This window comes from Schistocerca piceifrons, chromosome 2 (genome assembly GCF_021461385.2).
Source record: "Schistocerca piceifrons isolate TAMUIC-IGC-003096 chromosome 2, iqSchPice1.1, whole genome shotgun sequence".
Classification (NCBI taxonomy): Eukaryota; Metazoa; Arthropoda; class Insecta; order Orthoptera; family Acrididae; genus Schistocerca; species Schistocerca piceifrons.
This window is the reverse complement of record NC_060139.1, coordinates 769,336,010-769,341,911: the sequence shown is the minus strand read 5'-3', so window position 1 is coordinate 769,341,911 and position 5,902 is coordinate 769,336,010. Positions and strand designations below refer to the sequence as shown.

The 5,902-nt window shown below is 46.4% G+C and overlaps 1 pseudogene; it reads left to right on the top strand.

Moving 5' to 3' along the window:
* Window positions 1–4,627: 4,627 nt before the first annotated feature.
* LOC124778075 lies at window positions 4,628–4,744 on the top strand (annotated as a pseudogene).
* The last annotated feature ends 1,158 nt before the right edge of the window (window positions 4,745–5,902 follow it).

Sequence of the window (5,902 nt, the reverse complement as noted above, 5' to 3'; positions counted from 1 at the left end):
TGCTAAAATTGCACTGACAAATGGCTCTGAGCACTATGGGACTTAACATATGTGGTCATCAGTCCCCTAGAACTTAGAACTACTTAAACCTAACTAACCTAAGGGCATCAAACACATCCATGCCCGAGGCAGGATTCGAACCTGCGACCGTAGCGGTCACGCGGTTCCAAATTGAAGCGCCTAGAACCGCACGGCCGCCCGGCCGGCTGCACTGACATCGAGACATATTTTGAGTAGATCAAATTAAGAAGATTTATGTTGAGGAGTGTGTCAACAGACAATAACTGTCAACTTTGTTTGTAATTAATGAAACACTTCAGTCCAGCTACACCATCCGCTTTCCTTCCTTTTGAATGCCACAACACGAACAGCTGCATAGTGGTGACGGGAACGTGAAGCATGGAATGCTGATGTGTGGTGTCGCACTGTACTCAGGGAACAATCGTGGCCCTACGCTATCCTGAATGAGCGTCGCTGGAGCGATCAGGAGAGCGAGTCCATTCTTCCAACGATGTAGAGAGCTACATGAGTGTGAGGGCCATCGGGTGCGACTTCATGGCACATCTAAATAGTGACTGAGGGCGTAGTAACTGAGGGTAAGATGGTAAGTCACGGACACCCTGCGTCCTCACGTGTTACTATTCATGTGACGGTATCGTGCTACCATTTTTCAACAGGACAATGGCCGGTCACACATGGCACGTGTCCATGTGAACTTTCTGTTGAGTTACTCCTGTGGCCAAAGTGACCCATACATGTGCCCATAGGTGTAAGGGAACAGATCAAACCTGAACTCTGTTCCAGTGCCGCTATCCAGCACATTTATAACAGTTGGTAGCCAGTTTGTCTGAGTGGAGGATACAATGGCTTAATGACATCCTTCCCACCTGATTCAGTACAAACATCCAGGCTAGACGGGGTGCAACGCCACATTGATGAACTCATACTGCCCAGTTCTTTGTAAATTTGACTCAATACTGTAATTACTGAAGTAACATCACATACTATTCCAACCAATGAAGTTTCATTTCGTTTCCTCCTCCCCTTATTGATGCCCCACTTTTTTGACAGGCAGTGTATTAATCACATTCTTAAAAGATCATACGTGTGGCTTTGGAGCACCATATTTATTGTGTAACAGATATCAAGCGGTCATCCAGAGTGGTAATTCAGTGGTGTGTATTTGCCTTTTGGTTGTACGCAAACAGCTCACTGACCACACCAGACCTAGAGACGTGAAAGGATAGCAAGAAGGCGCTATCGCTTTCAGACGTTCTCATAACCACATAGTGCATAGAGCCCCCCGAGTTCATGGATTACCAATGCGGACTGTCAAACATGTCCACAACAAATGGTTTACTACTCATATCCGTGTAACACGGCTCAAGAGCAGTGGTCGCAAAAAGATCCTAACCGACGGGACCGCAGACGAGTGTCACATTTTGCCAGTGAGAACTGGTTTCAAACCCGACGGGAACTGCTGCAGACAGTAAAAGCAGGTCCGTTTCCACCATCTTCCGAGACAACGTTGAGGAAAGGAACTACATGCACTGGATATTTAGTGTCAGATAACTTGCAAAAGACCATTCCTCACAGCTGCACATGAAGCTGCACATCTTCAACTGTTCCACACATCACAGAATCTAGACAGCAGTTGACTAGAGGTGTGTTGTGTGGTCCTCGCAGTTTTCCCACTTTTCAAATGATACAAGGCGTTTAGTATAAGGGCAATTCAATGAGGCTTTTAACGCGTACTGGGTTTACCTCTTTGGGATTCCTTTTCGTAACATGACTTGTCCCCATTCATTCATAATATCATGGGCATGAGCCAGGATTTTTATTTCAGCATTCTCATGAATCTTTGATTAGTATGCCGTGGAAGCTCTTGTTTTCCAAGACAGCTGTGTTAATTGGGCTGCACACTTATGTTCCTGGTCTAGCGAACTGTCAGACACCACTACCGGCCTGCTAAAATGACTGACTTTTAATCACACTGAAAACTTCTTGCTCTATTTGGAAAAGCAAGAGACACACAGAAATCAAAACCGCCGCAGTTTGGAGCATCTACGTGGTCTAATCATTTAAGAGTGACTTCAGTTTGTTACGGTATAATAACTGGGTGTTGTGTGACGTCCTTAGGTTAGTTAGGTTTAAGTAGTTCTAAGTTCTAGGGGACTGATGACCATAGATGTTAAGTCCCATAGTGCTCAGAGCCATTTTTTTGTTACGGTATAGCTGAATAAAACTGTTGACTCTCTCTCTCGCTGAACTGTGGCCATGATCAGCAATCAGTGTTACCCGCTATTAGCGTGAAGTCTCTTGGAAGTGCTCAAGAAAATATAGGTTACTTTGATTGCTTGTAATAACTCACCACCACTTACAGTATTGTTAGTTTTCCTTCAGAGAGATTTGGCGGTAATGGTCAAGTTTAACATATTGCCTATACGGCAGTATCTTGCCGCTGCAACTCGGTGGCGGGAGGGGGTCTCCCAACGGAGGGAAAGCATTTCTGTGGAGTCATTGGACTGTTACGGTGTAATGGTTGTTATCCTGCCATTTCCTCGGAAACAGAGGTAGGTGTATGTGTCTGTACGTGTGTGTGTGTGTGTGTGTGTGTGTGTGTGTGTGTGTGTGTGTGTGTGTTTAGAAAGCTCATCAGCGCGGTCATTAACACAACGCTGACCCGGAGATGAAGACGGAGCACTAGTTCGAGCTCTCTGCAGAGTGATAGCGCATGCTGCGAGCCTACACTTCCCTCAGACATCATTCATTTCAGTATGAATCATATGTTTCAAAGTAATGTAATTTTTGCTGGAAGATTTGTAACTGAAAGTGCAATGAATTTTTCGTGTTCCTCTTTTAAGCAAAACGCGTATTCAAATACAGAGATATGTAAACAGGCAGAATACGGCGCTTCGGGTCGGCAACGTCCATATAAGACAACAAGTGTCTGGCGCAGATGTTAGATTGGTTACTGCTGCTACAGTGAAAGATTATAAGGATTTAAGTGACTTTGAACGTGGTGTTATAGTCGGCGCACGAGCGCCGTCACACAGTATCTCCGAGAAGAGATGAATTGGAATTTTCCCGTGCGACCATTTCACGAGTATACCGTGACTATCAGAAATCCGCTAAAACATCAAATCTCCGACATAGCTGCGGCCGGAAAAAGATCCTGTAAGAACAGGACCAACGACGACTGAGAGAATCGTTCAGCGTCACAGAAGTGCAATCCTCCCGCAAATTGATGCAGATTTCAATGCGGGACCGTCAGCAAGTGTCAGCGTCGAACCATTCAACAAAACGTCATCGATATGGGCTTTCGGAGCTGAAGGCCCACTGGTATACCCTTGATGACTGCACGACACAAAGCATTACGTCTCGACTGGGCCCATCAACACCGACATTGGACTGTTGATGTCTGGGAACATATTGCCTGTTTGAACGAGCCTCGTTTCAAATTGTATCGAGCGGATGGACGTTTGTGGGTATGGAAACAACCTCATGAATCCATGCACTCTGCATGTTAGCAGGGGACTGTTCAAGCTGGTGGAGGCTTTTTCATGGTGTGGGGCGTGTGCAGTTGTAGTGATCTGAGAGTCCTGATACGTCTAGATACGACTGTGACAGGTGACACATACGTATGTATCCTGTCTGATCACATGCATCCATTCATGTTCAGTGTGCATTCCGACGGACTTGGGCAATTTCAGCAGGACAATGCGACACCCCACACGTCCAGAATTGCTACAGAGTGGCTCCAGAAACACTCTCCTGAATGTAAACACTTACGCTGGCCACCAAACTCCCCAGACATGAACATTAGTGAGCGTATTTGGGATGCCTCCTTGCAACGTATTGTTCAGGAGATATCTCCACCCCCTTGTACTCTTAAAGATTTTTGGACAGCCCTGCTGGAATATTGGTGTCAATTCCCTCCAGCACTACTTCACACATTATTGGAGCCCATGCCACATCGTGTTGCGGCACTTCTGCTTACTCGCTGGGGCCATACACGATATTAGGCAGGTGTACCAGTTTCTTTGGCTCTTCAGTGTATATTAACAACTATGGCGATTACTTTTCAAATAATGAACAGTTGAATTACTTTTTCCATCTGTCTCATTTTCGTTTTACTGCTTCTTATAGGTCTCGGTGTAAGACAAGTATGCTATAATTTCCCAATGCACTTTCAAATTTTTGTGTAGATGTGCTACACCGTAGGATAGAAAGTAAAAAGCTGTACATGCAGTTAGTATTATACGCTGATGATCCAACACTTCATGACCACCTGCTTACTAACATCTTAATCTTTGGAACGTAATATCGTAGCTAAACTGCTTGGAATGGATTCAACAAGACTTTGATAGGTTTCTAAATATACATAGCACCAACTATCAACGCACTCGTCAGTCAATTTCCCTTAAATACTGACTGCTGCTTTGTGAGTGAGAAGCTGGTATGCTTTATGGGTGAGTATTTGGTTTCTAGTGTCATAGATGTGTTCCATTGAATAAATTGGTGACCAAAACATCGACGAGAGTTCGCTACCACGCTCTTTAAACCACCGTAGCAAAAGTTTGCCCTTGTGACGCTGACAGTTATCCTGCAGTAAGATGCTGTCGCTGGCAACGGCCGTACCGCAGTGGATACACCGGTTCCCGTGAGATCACCGAAGTTAAGCGCTGTTGGGTGTGGTTGGCACTTGGATGGGTGACCATCCATCCGCCATGCGCTGTTGCCATTTTTCGGGGTGCACTCAGCCTCGTGATGCCAATTGAGGAGCTACTCGACCGAATAGTAGCGGCTGCGGTCAAAGAAAACCATCATAACGACCGAGAGAGCGGTGTGCTGACTACACGCCCCTCCTATCCGCATCCTCTCCTGAGGATGATACGGCGGTCGGATGGTCCCGATGGGCCACTTGTGGCCTGAAGACGGAGTGCTTTTAAGATGCTGTCACTGATAGGAGAAACATCAAGCATGAAGGGCTGTAGGTGGTCCACAATAATGTTCACGTGGTCCACAGCTGGCGTAGTGCCTTCTTTTACTGCCATAGTTTCCATGAAAGGCCAGGTGAATATCTGCCACAGCATAATGCCTCCTTCCCCCCCCCCCCCCCCCCCCTCTGTCTTCGTTCGCGCCATTGTGCTTGCTTTGAGTAGCCGTTCGCTTGAATGATGGCGTATCAGGATCACGACCGTCGATGGGGTGCAACAAGAAACGTTATTCATCCACCTGTCATCACGTTTCCAATGAACCACAGTTCAGTTTCGACGATCCTGTTCCCCTTTTTCCACTGCAGTCGTAATTGGGTCAACACTGGGACACGTGCGGGTCGTCTGCAGTGGAGACCCACTTCCAACACTGTGCTCTAAAAGGTGTACTCCAAAAAAGTTGTGCCTGCGCCAGCATTGCACTCCGTCGTTGGGTCGGATCTGCCACGGATCACAGCCTAATTTGTTTTACAGGGTGGGGGAGAGGGGGGGGGGGAATCCTCCAACCTCATAGTTCCGTGATCAGGCCTAGACGTCCAACAACTTGTCGCCTACTCGCAGTTTCATGCTCTTTCAACCACTTTGCATAGGTGCTCACGATAACAGTGCGCGAATAGTGGGCAGCTACGCTGTTCCGAGATCCGTGATCCCAGGTTCCGACTCGTAACAATTTGCCATTTGTCAGAGTCACTTATCTCAGTGGACTTCCTCGTTTGCGCCCCATATCGTCGCTAGAATACTTCCCCATTCACCTCTACCCTACACCGCTAATTATATTTACCTTACCAAGTCAAGGCGATAGACAGTGATCACAAGGACTGGATCATCAGTGGATATATTTATTAATTGTTATTAACTTAGTAATTTTTTCTTGCCTTCACTGAATTCGAAACGATGGTTGACAA